The following is a 15232-nucleotide window of genomic DNA, read 5'->3' as shown; positions in this document are numbered from 1 at the left end:
CCTAGGGTATTTTCTCGGAACGCAAAACGTTTTCCAGCGTAAGTGTCCGCCACTATAAGTACCACCCAGTATTAACCCACAATTTAGAAAATATATTGATATAGTTAGACATTCGTGCTTCGGGTATTTTTCTAGGGATTTTACCAGTATTTTATCCGCCATTTAAAACCCAGAATCCTTCCATCTCTTCTAAGACTAACAAGGAGACGACCCGAGGTGATAATCACCAGTTTTGTTCAAACTCGGGTATAGTGTACACCTCGATTTACCTTAAAAAACCTGCAAGGGAAAAGTTGCGACGGGCTTTCGTTTTGCCATGGCTACCGAAAACGTTTTTGACAACATGATTTGGGATGTTTCCATTGAAAATAACATGGAAATCTGAAGGATTTTAAAACTTTTAAAAAATGAAAAATTTTGAAAATTTCCAAAACGTTAAAAATACATTTAAATTGATTTTAAAAATTAAATTTAATCAAGTTTAAATGCAATTTGGTTCAATGTGCAATGACCACTTTAATATACATCTTAGACTGAATTGTAATTGTGATACAAACTTTGCAAAGTTAACTGGCTTGTCAACTTGAAACGTATAACTTGGTACTTCTACCAGTCCTTTGGTTCAGCTTTGCAGTATCTGCATACTTTTACATATCGTCTAATAGCAATATTCAAATTGAATACTAAAATAAAAAACCCACCCACATGAAAAAACCCAATTAAACCCACTTTTGGAAAAAACCCAGGTTTTTTCGAACGCGGGCTACTAGCTGGGAAATATGCCTATTTGTATAACCAAGGAAATGTTTTCTAAGATCAAAGTGTAGTATCTTGTATATAGCGGATATAGCTAATAATTAAATTAATTCAATTAAAGTTGTTTTACCGACCGTAACCGTTGAAAACCAATATCAGGGTACCATGAGATAGTATACCAAATGTGGTCGACCTAAGTTGAAAACTGTAGATTCCTATAGCGGACAAACGTATATATATATATATATATATATATATACCAACAAACAAACACTCATCTTTATATATTATATTGCGCTGGAAAAAAAGCATTTATAAATAAGCAAATGGGCAGTTTCAGCGATTCCTGAAATTCTAGAGGGAATCCCTTAGAGGTTTGATTTTAAGGTTTTTATTTATACTAGATGGCGCAAGTTTCAATTTTTTTTGCGGGAAGGGAATACATATTTACTGATTTATTAGAAAAAGCAACTTCGAACGCTGTAGGGATTTGGCAGCCTGACGTCATGGCCGCCTAGCTGGTATGCTTTTTTTTCCATAAGGGGAAAAGCATGGGTGACGTATTATCTACGTCTTGCTGCCCATTCCCTATTAAAATAATTTCATTTCATAGACGGCATCTGGTAAGTCTTCGTTTATTTAAAAATCTGCCTCTACTAATGGCGTTAACGCTGTGAATCTCAAACTGAATTAGTAATGTCGTTGCTTACGTCATTTTTTAACATGGCCGCTCCTCGTGCGTGCTCAGTCGCTGTTATATCAATTTTTCCCGTCCTTGACGAATTTCTGGATACGCCACTGAATGTAAATAAGTGTTTGAGCAAGAATGCATTGAGATACTCCATTTTACTGCTCTCGGGTGCTCTAGATCGCTCTGATCAACATTTGATGTTCCATTTGTGTGCTCGGATCTGCTCCGGTCAAGTTTCGCGTGTTCCATTTGACTGCTCTCGAGCGCTCTAGATCGCTCTGATCAACATTTGATGTTCCATTTGTGTGCTCGGATCTGCTCCGATCAAGTTTCGCGTGTTCCATTTGACTGCTCTCGAGCGCTTTAGATCGCTCTGATCAACATTTGATGTTCCATTTGCGTTCTCGGATCTGCTCCGGTCAAGTTTCGCGTGTTCCATTTGACTGCTCTCGAGCGCTTTAGATCGCTCTGATCAACATTTGATGTTCCATTTGCGTTCTCGGATCTGCTCCGGTCAAGTTTCGCGTGTTCCATATTTGACTGCTCTCGAGCGCTCTAGATCGCTCTGATCAACATTTGATGTTCCATTTGTGTGCTCGGATCTGCTCCGATCAAGTTTCGCGTGTTCGATTTGACTGCTCTAGATCGCTCTGATCAACATTTGATGTTCCATTTGCGTTCTCGGATCTGCTCCGGTCAAGTTTCGCGTGTTCCATTTGACTGCTCTCGAGCGCTTTAGATCGCTCTGATCAACATTTGATGTTCCATTTGCGTTCTCGGATCTGCTCCGGTCAAGTTTCGCGTGTTCCATTTGACTGCTCTCGAGCGCTCTAGATCGCTCTGATCAACATTTGATGTTCCATTTGTGTGCTCGGATCTGCTCCGATCAAGTTTCGAGTGTTCGATTTGACTGCTCTAGATCGCTCTGATCAACATTTGATGTTCCATTTGCGTTCTCGGATCTGCTCCGGTCAAGTTTCGCGTGTTCCATTTGACTGCTCTCGAGCGCTCTAGATCGCTCTGATCAACATTTGATGTTCCATTTGTGTGCTCGGATCTGCTCCGATCAAGTTTCGCGTGTTCGATTTGACTGCTCTAGATCGCTCTGATCAACATTTGATGTTCCATTTGCGTTCTCGGATCTGCTCCGGTCAAGTTTCGCGTGTTCCATTTGACTGCTCTCGAGCGCTTTAGATCGCTCTGATCAACATTTGATGTTCCATTTGCGTTCTCGGATCTGCTCCGGTCAAGTTTCGCGTGTTCCATATTTGACTGCTCTCGAGCGCTCTAGATCGCTCTGATCAACATTTGATGTTCCATTTGTGTGCTCGGATCTGCTCCGATCAAGTTTCGCGTGTTCGATTTGACTGCTCTAGATCGCTCTGATCAACATTTGATGTTCCATTTGCGTTCTCGGATCTGCTCCGGTCAAGTTTCGCGTGTTCCATTTGACTGCTCTCGAGCGCTCTAGATCGCTCTGATCAACATTTGATGTTCCATTTGTGTGCTCGGATCTGCTCCGATCAAGTTTCGAGTGTTCGATTTGACTGCTCTAGATCGCTCTGATCAACATTTGATGTTCCATTTGCGTTCTCGGATCTGCTCCGGTCAAGTTTCGCGTGTTCCATTTGACTGCTCTCGAGCGCTCTAGATCGCTCTGATCAACATTTGATGTTCCATTTGTGTGCTCGGATCTGCTCCGATCAAGTTTCGCGTGTTCGATTTGACTGCTCTAGATCGCTCTGATCAACATTTGATGTTCCATTTGCGTTCTCGGATCTGCTCCGGTCAAGTTTCGCGTGTTCCATTTGACTGCTCTCGAGCGCTTTAGATCGCTCTGATCAACATTTGATGTTCCATTTGCGTTCTCGGATCTGCTCCGGTCAAGTTTCGCGTGTTCCATATTTGACTGCTCTCGAGCGCTCTAGATCGCTCTGATCAACATTTGATGTTCCATTTGTGTGCTCGGATCTGCTCCGATCAAGTTTCGCGTGTTCGATTTGACTGCTCTAGATCGCTCTGATCAACATTTGATGTTCCATTTGCGTTCTCGGATCTGCTCCGGTCAAGTTTCGCGTGTTCCATTTGACTGCTCTCGAGCGCTTTAGATCGCTCTGATCAACATTTGATGTTCCATTTGCGGTCTTACTCTAGTCGATTGGGGCGAGATCTATGACGTCAGAGACAGATTCGAAGCGAATCTCGAGCAATCAAATGGAAAACGCTAATAGTTACTTCGCAGCGAAAGTTCCTCTGCTTTTACACTTTTTATGACACTCTTTCTCACGAGGGGTCCGACATTCGTACAAATCCCGTACACTCTAGAGAAAAATGATTTTAGAAATCTGTAAATCAACTTAAAAATCCCGAAATCTGGGCGAAAATCAGTTCCGAAATCTCGAAATCAGTCTAAAAATCAGAAATCAACACGAAAATTTCGCTCTGAAATCTCAAAATCAATTTCTGATTTCGGAAATCACTTTGAGATTCAAAATCCCGTACGAAAAATTTGCAAATGTCGGACCCATCGCTTTCACACCGATGATCGTTTACGTTTTGTAATTAAAAAGTGGACGAACTTATTTCGCTACGAAATATGCTCAAGTTGTTCCAGAGGCTAATGCTAATGCTCAGATACCTGAATACACCAAAAACGTCCCCGTATTAATTAATTTCCAGCTTTTCTCGTAAGGCAGAATAAAAGCTAGAAATTAATATTCTACCCATAATTGATCGTAGACAAAGTTTCTTTTTGGATCCCCTTTAAGGCTAGTTCCCACTTGGCGAATTTTCGAGACGAATAAAATTTTCGCGGTTCTCACTTTAGCGCGAAAATTTAAAAACGCTGAAAACAACTCGTGCGGGTTTTTAGTAATGTTTTAGGCGTAACATAAAACATCAGTTCAAAATGAACCAAATGGATGTTCCTGTTGATAATTTCAATAAATAAACGATTCTATTCGTGAGATAATTACCTTTACTTCAGTATCTTGGTCAAGTTGGCTGAGCCGCTTTTCTAAAGACCTAGGCTTAATAAGTGACGGACGGGAGCGGAAGAGATCGAGGGAACGCGTTTTCTGATTGGCTGTGGACGTCAAAAAAAAGAACATTCGCTAGATACCGCGGAGACGCGATTTTAGCGGCGAATTTGAAAAAAATCGCAAATTGTATTCGCGAGCTTCAATTTTCAGCGCGAAAATTGTTTTTTTCGCTAAGTGGGAACTAGGCTTTACGAGGATAAAATGACCTCGCTCAGTTTCTCCCATTTGAAATTTATTCAAACCAGGTTCCTAAAAATATCTCAGACCGTGTCGTTAAACCGCCGTGAAGAAATCTTTTTACGCAAATTCGCGATTACGAAATCTTTTAGAGAAAATATTTGCGTCGCTGAAATTTCGCCATTCTATCATTTTATGATAATTTGTAACGGCCGCATTTCTGTGATGAAGTTCGGAGCAGAGCTGCCAGATTCGAGAAATGATTAATATAGGATGACGCGTTCGCGAAGCCTTGGCAAATTTCTCTCCTTTTTAATAAAGGAGAAAGGTTTCTGACATTATCGAAGAGCCCCCCTGTTTTAACGAGCATTTTCCCTCGCCAAATGACGAGCGAGAGATGAGAGAACCGTCATGCTTTTCAACCTGGCGGGTGACTCAGGGGAGACTAATACCACAGACTTTTCTACGTCTCTATGGCCGCTCTCCGTGTCTCCATCCCGCGTTCCGCAATGGCCTTATCCGTTTTTTGAAATCTCCCTATCGGACACAGCCCGATCGATCGCGTCCTCGTCCGCTTCGAGCCTCAGACAGCGCAGCAGCTGCGATGTCTACCACTATCAGGGACCCCCTTTCGCAAATTTAGTCGCGACGAAAATAGAAAGCTAAGCTGGCGAGAGCGGACCCCGGGGCTTGTTGAGAACCGATATTACCATTTCCAGTTGAAATTTAGAAAATAAAAGAAAGGAATAGCAACTGCAGCCTTGACGTAAGGTTTTAAAATTAATTTCTACGTTCTAAAACTTGGTTTTCGCGAGGTACTTCAATCTGGAATAATATCTCCAACGCGTTATTTACGGAAGGCCCCGGTTATTTTAACAAACCACTTAGCAGCGCCGAACATGTCAAAAGCCATGGGAACCCTTTGTGGGCGACGGAAATTCTCTCGATATTTCAAAATAACGGTCGAAAACGTCGCCGACTAGCGCACGATAAATTTGCAGAGGCGTAAACATTTTCGATGTCGAGAAACAGCGCTGCCAGATAAATGTTTATCATCTGGCGGCTTCATTGAGTTGGGAATATTAATCTAGAGATCCAATCAAATCTGCTCCCCGCGTAACAAGTTTTTGAAAATTACGAATGTGCCGTCTCCTCTAAAATGACGAGAAAACATTATCATATAACCCGTGGCGCCATTTATTATTTTGGAAAAAAAAATATTTTTGCCCGAAAACGCGTCTTATTTGAACGAACCATTGAGAGATAGACGGCGCCACGGGTAGAATGGTAAAGTTTTCTCGTCATTTGGGAGCAGACGGCAGTATTCTTAGTTTTTAAAAACTTGTTTCGCGAAATACTCAAATCCGACGTTTTGATTGGACCTCTAGATTAATATTCCCAACTCAATGGGCGGCTTCTGACCGAGTTTTAAATTGAATATATGAAAGCTGTCTGCTCGTTCAAAATTATATCTGCGCAACCGCTGAAAGTTTCAACCGAAAAACATTGGAATTAAAAAGTATTGTGCTATATTTTCTAAGCTCGAAGCTAGAAATATGAAAACTCGGTACCCTGGAATAGAAAAGTGTATTCCCCCACTACGAGCTCCCCTCTCTCTCTACAGCAACGCAGCGCGAGCCAGAATCGCGGACATACGAGTTTAGCGCCACCTTTTCTACATGTTTTTAAAAAATTCGTCTGCTAGTTTGCGAATATTAAAATTCATTGTCTATTCCTACTAAATACACGGGACTAGAAATATGCGAATAGAAAAACTAGCAGACGAAAAGCCGATTAAAAGTGTAAAGGTTCTACGATAGATGGCGATACTTGTTATGTCCGTTAATTTTTTACTTCCCCGCCTAAAACGGGAGACGACCACTCCAGGTTAGCTTGAATCCTCCTAGCTCGAAGTCTACAGGGTGTCTGCACTTGATCGGCCCAGGCATTTTTCTCAAAAACTATACTTTCTAGAAATGTGAAATTTTCAGTATGTACTCTCTCGGGGGATATCGTTGTTATTTGTGAATTTCAGAAAAATCGTGAAATTGAACTTACTCATTGAAACCTTTCGTCTAGCACCTAGCGTTCAAAAACTACAATTTCTAAAACCGTGAAATATTTCACGATTTTTCTGAAATTCACAAATATCAGCGATATCCCCCGAGAGAGTACATACTGAAAATTTCACATTTCTAGTAGCTATAGGTTTCGAGAAAAAGGCCTCGGCCGATCAAATGAAGACACCCTGTTTAGTCTAGTACCTCGGTTTCTCAATAGCCCTTTTTATATAATTTTATTGTTTTAATGTTGCTGGTGCGTCACTACGAAAAGCCCTGGACATAAGAGTAAATTCAACGAGGCACCCTGTTTTTAAGCGTAAACTGAACTGAACTTCTACGTATTTCGTGACGAACGAGCTACATAAAAACAAGTTCAGCAAGCGTAGCTTATTTTATAGAAAGGCCTATAGATGTCGTTGTCGGCGTATGAATCCAACCCAAGTGTGTTAGGTCCGACCGAGGCTTAGTGCCAAATTTTATTCGGTAAAGTATGATAAATATCTTTTGAAACAGGAATATGTACACACCATTATTGTTATAATATTCAACATCGATTGTAGTAGATTAATTATCTATAACAGAATTAACATCAGATTTCTTCTCCGGCTATTATATTAAAATATTTCGCGTTGTTGCAACGACAGGGGGCGATAATTTAAGGAAAAGCATCCAATGCTATTTCTTTGAAGCCGCCACTTGCTTTAAGTCGTAACCGTACCGGAAGTTAATGAGCCTAAAGTATCCCGTAAAGAGTTGCTGTTCCTCTTTTATATTTTCTATAGTTGAATAAACGAGAAGAGAAGAATACCTCGCCCGACCCAGGCTGCACGGGCCCTGGTAATTCATGCTGTGTTTCCCCCCCCCCTCGTCGGGTTGGATAATCACATCTTTAACTTTACATATTTATTCGATTTAAGACGGTACGAAGTGTCTTGAAAATTGGGGGGTAGTAATTTTGGGGGAAAGTCACTAAATTTCAAATCCCCATTTCGCACTCAGCCAAATCTCTGCTGTATTGAGTAGTATCGCTCTGTAGCTTTGGGCTTAGGCTGCCATTTTGACGGCAGTTTTTATCTATAGGAAAAAGCATGGGTGACGTCGACATACGTCACGCCGATATTACTCTCATGTTTTCTCAAAGTATACACAGTCAAAGAATCGTTTGAAGTTTCGGAAATAGGGCTAAAAAAGGCCAAATTGTCATTCGTTGTATATGCTATCACGAGGTACAACCTGAAATTCGGGACGAATTTTGTTAAATGATTCTGAGACACATTAAGCTTGAAGGAACGCCCCGCTATTGGAAATAAAAAATTGTGAAAAGACGGTAGGAATAGAGGGTCCAACAGACGTTTTATCGTAAAAACAATCAACAGCGCTCCTAGAGGCCAAAACGTTAAGCTTCGAGAATGTCGACGCTTCCAGCTAGGAGCAACAAACACAAGGAGAACGCAGTTAGCCTTTAAATTCGCTAACGCAGAGTTGTGTACAAATTTCATTGGACGAGTCTTTACACTGAGCGTTTCACTGAAAGTGGGAAGACAATTTCCGAATTTTTCCCTTCCGACGGCAGCAGGTGCTAAAGCGTCTAGCCAATGAAAACTATACACCATAAAATGCACTACTTTTGACGGGTAGCGTTCTCCTTGTTTGGGGGCTGTGTTTGTTGCTCCTAGCTTCCAGCAACAAACACACAACACATAAAGTGAGCAGTGTGTCAGAATTTATAGCCCGGTGTACCTAGTAACAGAGACCATACCACCGGAGGCCTATCATCATAGTGCCCTACGCCAGCGTCCACCGGACAGGTGACAAATCCAGCATGGGTAGCAGTACCCTACTACTGATGTTCGCACCTTTGACGCAAGCCACTCCAGCCAGCAGAAGGAGCAGCAATGGGTGGACCAATCCCCACTTCGCACAGAGTGGATGCTTTTGCAACACCAGCCGACACCTTACCTACGTAGGTAGAGAGACATACCCTTCAGAAAGAGCTCCTAACGGGGAACGACGAGCACACAGCAGTCCGCATAACCCGGCACAGCTGGCACCGGAGATCCCGGTGGGAGCCCAAAAGGCCGGGAGATGGGTCCGCCGTGCCCTCATACGGAGGCTCGCCACCCCACAGCAGGCTACTCAATCCGCCGAGGCGACCAGTTTGCCTGGACCCTCTCCGTTAGCCTGAACCGAAGTTCAGTATCCAGCCCAAACCTGACCGAAGTTGGAGGTGGAGATAGGACCGTTTGATCAGAGCTAACATCTCCCAGTGCGCCACCGCCCTTATGGGTTACAAGAGCCGGACCCCGACTCCCCGGTAAAGCCACCAGTTATTGCACACTCGGACCCGTTAAGGGCCCCATTCTAAGGGATACCCTCCCCCCGCCGTAAATGCTCTACGAATAATGGCGGCCATTACAATTCGCGAACGAAAACTATCGCAACGCCCCCTTTGGTTCGCCATTGAAACCTAGATAGGTAGAGGCTAAAGCAGACGCTATTAGTTTTTCCTCATCGTTAGTCCTAAATTTGACTTAATAAATAATTATACTTGCATTTTAATATAATGTTCTTATGACGCTAGATCATAGGCGCAACCTCGGAGAAACTAGCGCCGTTACGCCACCATGACTCGTTTCGGTCGCGACTAGTTTGAACCCCTTCCTTGAAGGATTTCTGGCTACGCCATTGCCCTACACTAAAGCAGCTAATCCTCAGAGATTTAAGAATTATTCATCGGAGTTGTTTTAGGATAAATGGTGTCTTTCACACCAAAAGTGTTAATTTTGGGAGATTAATTACCTCCGAGAGGGTCAGCTCAAGCTCGTTTCAACAACCAAAATTTATCACTGAACTCGCATAAGGCCCATCAATTCAGGAAAATTAAACCTCGACTCAAACTAAGTCTCGTCTCAGCTCTTATAAAAGGCATTTTTTTTTGGTCCAAGCTAGGACACAATAGCTTTTACATATTTTAAGTAGACTCCGCTCAAGCTCATGAATTAAAGGACAATAGAATGGTCTAGTCTCGGGCTCGTGGTTTTTCAGTTCACCATGTTCACGTACCATTATAAACACTCGGTCTCAAACTCGCTTTTTGTCTCAACTTTGAGACTAACGGTATACTTCTCTATCAATTTGCTTTTGCTTTATTTCCTTACTGATATAAAAAATAACTAGGAAGCGGCTAAAGCAGACGCTATTAGTTTTTCCTCATCGTGATTTGTAAATTTGGCCTTATAAATAATGATACTTGCATTTTAATATAATATTTGTTTATTTAAGAAAAAACGTTTTTATGACTTTTAATTTGTCTGTAGAACTTCAGAAGGAATTTGTCCTAGTTTTTTTTATATCAATCCGCTCCCTATTTGAACTGGCTGTAAAAATTTCCATTTTAATACGTTTTAAAAATTACTTGTTTTTTTGGAAGAGAAGAGAACATATTAAACGATCCAAGAAACGCCTTATCTATTAAACACCAGTTTGCATGTGCAGTCGTGGCCGAGTGGTTAAGGCGACAGACTAGAAATCTGTTGGGGTCTCCCCGCGCAGGTTCGAATCCTGCCGACTGCGGTCTAGTATATTTTTGCAACGCATTTATGGTTTTTTAATTCATGTTTTTTTTCTTTCAATTGTTCATTTCTATTCTTATTTTGAATGTTATATTTTTAAAAGAAAATTCTTTAAAAATTATTTTATTTCCGATGCTTTATCTATCTTCGATTAATGACCGCTAGGAGCCGCCACAGTCGGAGCTTCGATCGATTTTATTTTCCATTTTATGTATTTAGGCCGTACTTTAGGCGCCCCTTAAATCTTTGCGTGTACGGCATACATCAAACGCGATTGTAAATTTTATAAAACCTTCCCCGTTGCCCAGCTTTCAGTTTTTAAAATAAATTTTACTTAATTGAGCTGACTAAAACGAAATGTTGTTAAGACTGCATGGTAGATGGCGACAGCGTTCCAACTAGCGTTTGAAAATGTTTTTATCCACACCGCTTGAATATCTACTAACCTTGGTTTTTATCGATTTTTGTGAATTGGGGAAGATTTTTAGCGCGGTTCGAGCCGGTTTAAATTCCGTTAATTAAAGCAAGTATTCTATTTTCCGTATTCCGTAATGAATTTACCATACATGTTACATGGATTTTGCTTAAAATTTAAAACAATTGATGCTCCGCCTGGTGATGTTGAATCTAACTGCGTTCCCTAAATTGAAGTGAAAAATTGATGGAGTTGAAATATAGAAAAAATACTAAACTTTTCTTCGTCCACTTCGGTAGAAAATGGAAATAATGTGCAAATTCAATTTTCGATGGCTACAAATCGATATATTTCCAAAATCTTATTATGGGTAACTTTAACATCAAATTACCGAGGTCAAAAGGTTAATTGCGTGTATAAACAATCCATGTGAAATCGACCAAAATGAAACCTATTTTCCCCCGTTGTCGGCAATTATTCTATAGAGTTGGGCTCGCTAAAGGCGAGCTTACCCGACCCGAGCCCGCCTCGAGACGAAATGTTTGGCGGGTCAGATCTGGTCGGGTCATGCTTTTTACATAAAACTGAACAGGTCGGCCTTTTTATATACAGCGTGTTTCAATTTTTTCAAAAGTGTGTGCAAATATTTGAAGGAAGTATGCCTGTTTTTCCCCATTTTCCTACGATGAGTTAAAAGAGCGCCAGAGAGCTTCAAAGTGTGGCCTACTAGCCTCTGAAAGTAGGCTGCGACAAGCGCAAAACCAAGCATGGCGAAAAAACAGGTTTACTTCTCAACTCCACCTCCCACAACTCCTTCAAATTTGTGCATAACCTTTTGAAATACCCTGTATTAGTGATCAAGTTTCTATTTTATTCGCAACAGCAAATCTCTACATACAGAAAGCGAATTATTATCACGTGTTAATACGTGGCACGTTCACTAATTTTTAACCGTTTCTCAAACAGCTCCTAGCGCCATCTACTGACAAAATTTGAATCTGGGTGCCCGCTCTAGCATTTAGTACAACCGTAGACTATAAACATAAACAGTTTTTCGGGTCGGGTCGGGTTTCAATTTTGTATTTTTTTTAATCGGGTCCGGCTTTAAATCTAGCCGGCCCGACTCATCTCTAGTTACGATCCATTTATTTCTACTTAGGGAGTATGACGCCCCGCCTAGTGGGAAATTGTTTAAACTCTCGTAACAAACAGGAAACCTCGTGCTTTTAATACTAGGCCTAAAAACGTGTATTGATACAAGCGCTAATTGTTTTGTTTTACATACAGGTCAGGTAATTAATCTTATAATATCAAATTGACTTGTAGTGATAATGTGAATGCACTACTAAGATCCTATTCGTTAAGCCTTACCGGAGTTATTTTCAAAATCCCGATCGCGAGAGCAGAACCCGTAACAAGCGGAAACGGATTTCAAACGTCTTCCGATGAAAACAAATCGTTGTGTTCTCATTTTGCGACAGTCTAGAACGTAGTTGAAAACATATGGAAAATATATGCTTAGAGCCTAGCGCCGCCAAATAAGTCTAGAATTTAAGGGAGCTTGAAACATTACATTATCATTGTTATGTTCATGATTATTTGAAAGTTAATCTTCAGTTTTTTCATTATTTATTTAAATTATTTGTAAATAATTTTTACTTTTATTAGTTGCTCATTTATTTCAATTACTTATTTAGTTTCCTTTGTGTTTAAAACCTTTGAACTAAAAAAAGTTAATAAAAATACTTGGTACGTCTTAAATCAATTAATTAACGTTTATTTTGGAGTTTTATTGGTTTATTTACCTCGGGTAAAAGGTAATTTCACTTAAAAAACCTTGGCGGGCATTTTTCTAATTGGAACCATTCTAATATTCCTAATGGTTCTCGAGATACATTTTGAATGACCTTGAACTAATGTTTCAAGGTTATCATAAAATACAAATTTCGAACTCCCCCACTCAGTTTAGAGTGTCACGACAATTTTGATCCATTAGATCTAGTAGTTTTCTATTTAAAAGTTCTTAAATGTCGTGTCTTGATTAGAATACCACACACGACCTTATGGTTTTTGGTCTAACATTTCTCGGCTTCCCATTGGTCAAATTAGATCGGGTCAAAGCTGTTTACACTTAAAATTAAACGTAGAACACATTTTTTATTGGAACCATTCTTCTAATCCTAACGGTTCTCGAGATAAAATTTGAATGACCTTGAAGACCTGGTTCCCGGTCATTGAAATTTTCATTGTAATTTGTCCCCTTGCACTCTATGTAACCTGGAAATTTCAAATTCTTACATAAAACACATTTTGAGTAATTGGCTCTGTATCGTTTTTTATTTAACACCCTGTATAAACTTTGGTGGATACTTTTCGCTTGTTCTGGGATTTCCCCGATGTCGTCAATTTACTCCGATTGTTCTGGTGGTTGCAAATAGTTCGAATCAGGGTAAAAACGTTTTCCCTCAATGGCTGCCTGTGGTTTTTATATCAGATATATTCTGGATAAGCAGACGATTTGATCAGTTTACACTCTATACTCTTTACTTTGAAAAGGAGTAAAAAGTGTAGCCTCAATATTCCGATCAGGCCCAGCACTGGCCTGTATTTGAACAAACTTGTTTCTGTCCGAAAAAGTATAGCTATCTCCAGTAGTAAGGGCCCATTTTACCGCAGTTCTACCCACCTTGGTAAGAGCCCTCTTTGGGCCCGGAATTTGTAATTTACCGGGGCCCGTCTTATCCATAAGGCAGACTAGGCAAAGTGCCTAGGGCCTACGAAAATTTTAGGGGACATTAGGGCTTACGAGTTCATATAATAGGGCCTACAAAGGTCCGAAAAGTCGGTAAATAAGAGATTTTTGCCTAAGGCCTACGGAAAGGTTAAAACGGCCCGGGCCGGGTACGATTTGGGCGGCCCTGATTCCGACCTTGATGAATAGTTCAAGGTTTAGAATAATTCTATCCAGAAGTTAATGGCATCAGATTAACGTTATTTGCCTTTGATATTGAAACGTAGCGGAATTTGGTGATTTTCACCAATTTTGTTTAAATTCGGTGGATAAGTAGACCTTTATGTAACTTGAAATTTCCCAAAAGGAAAGTTTCGACGGGCTTTAGTTTTGCCATGGCAACCAAAAATGTTTTTGATTATTTTAAATCTTCTTTACCAGATGGAAATTAACATGGATAAATCGCATGTACATTTCGGTAAATATTAGTAAAATGTGTAAATTTGGGTTATGGAAGTAAAATTGATAAATTTTGGTTAAATTGGATAAATTTGGGTAAACTCAATTAAAGTGGCTAAATTTTAAATAATGTAACCCAAATTTACTTATATTTACCCAATATGCTTATGTTTCCCCAAATGTACACCAGGGACCCCAGAGGTCCTATAATTCCTATAAAATCCTATATTTTCAAAAATGTCCTACAACACCTATATTTTTAGCAAAACCCCCAAAAAGTCCTATAAAATCCTATAATTTGGATATTTTGCCCATTTCAAATCCAGCCACTCAGTTAAATTGCTAGATTTAGCTATAGGATAAATTCCTATACCAAGTCATTCTAGTCTATAGTTTTGTTATTGTTGTTAGCTACTAGTATATTTTGGTGACAATATGGCTAGAGGCGGATCACTTTGTTACAGGGTGTCCTAATGATCATGATTACATTTTTAATTGTGATTTAATCATTTGTGTTCTTTGTACAGCCTCAGCTACAGTCGGTCCGGTGTGGGCTCGTAACTGGGCTTCGGCCCAGGCTAACTGAGAGGGTCCAGGCAAACTGGCCGCTTCGGCGGATTGAGTAGCCTGCTGTGGGGCTGCGGGCCTCCGTATGAGGGCACGGCGGACCCATCTCCCGGCCTTTTGGAGTTCCACCGGGATATCCGGTGCCAGCTGTGCCGGGTTATGCGGTCTGCTGTGTGCCCGCCGTTCCCCTTTAGGCGCTCCTTCCAAAGGGCTTGGCTCTCTACCTTTCTAGGTAGGGTGTCGGCTGGCGTTGCCAGAGCATCCGTTCTCTATCCCACTGCTGTGTGGAAGTGGCGCGTTGGTCGGCCCATTGCTGCACCTTCTGCTGGGTTGAGCGGCTTGCGTCGAGGGTGCGACCATCAGTAGTAGGATTCTGCTACCCATGCTGGTTTTGTCACCTGTCCGGGCTTGTGGACGCTGGCGTAGGGCATTTGATGATGGACGTCCGGTGGTGTGGTTTCAATCTTACCGGTACACCGGGCTATAAATCTGATGCATGTCCAGCCTCAGCTACAGATTTAATTTTGATCTAATCTAATCATGATTTAATCATAAGAGGGTGTCCTAATAATCATTGAAGTGAGCTTCCCCTCGTAAAATGGTTAAATAGTTTCTATTTTCAAGTGAAAATCAAAGATTTATTTCTCTAAATATAGATTTGCTTTTTAAATGCATAAAGTTAGTAAATGAAATAGCATCTGTAGTCCTATAAAATCCTATAATTTTGTAAAAATAGTCCTATAAAGTCCAATATTTTTAG

The 15232-nt window shown here is 40.8% G+C and overlaps 1 protein-coding gene and 1 non-coding gene across 2 annotated transcripts in view; both read left to right on the top strand.

Annotated features, from left to right (window-relative positions):
- The window catches only part of Schip1 (Schwannomin interacting protein 1), a 137586-nt gene that overhangs the window by 75914 nt on the left and 46440 nt on the right, over window positions 1-15232 (top strand). The gene's annotated exons all lie outside the window — the stretch shown is intronic.
- TRNAS-AGA (transfer RNA serine (anticodon AGA)) lies at window positions 10220-10301 on the top strand. Its single transcript has one exon. It is a non-coding gene; the product is annotated as a tRNA-Ser (tRNA).

This window comes from Leiobunum rupestre, chromosome 3, assembly GCF_980474605.1.
Source record: "Leiobunum rupestre chromosome 3, qqLeiRupe1.1.hap1, whole genome shotgun sequence".
In the NCBI taxonomy this organism is placed as follows: Eukaryota; Metazoa; Arthropoda; class Arachnida; order Opiliones; family Sclerosomatidae; genus Leiobunum; species Leiobunum rupestre.
Note: the sequence above shows the minus strand (reverse complement) of the source record. Positions and strands in the feature narration are given on the sequence as shown.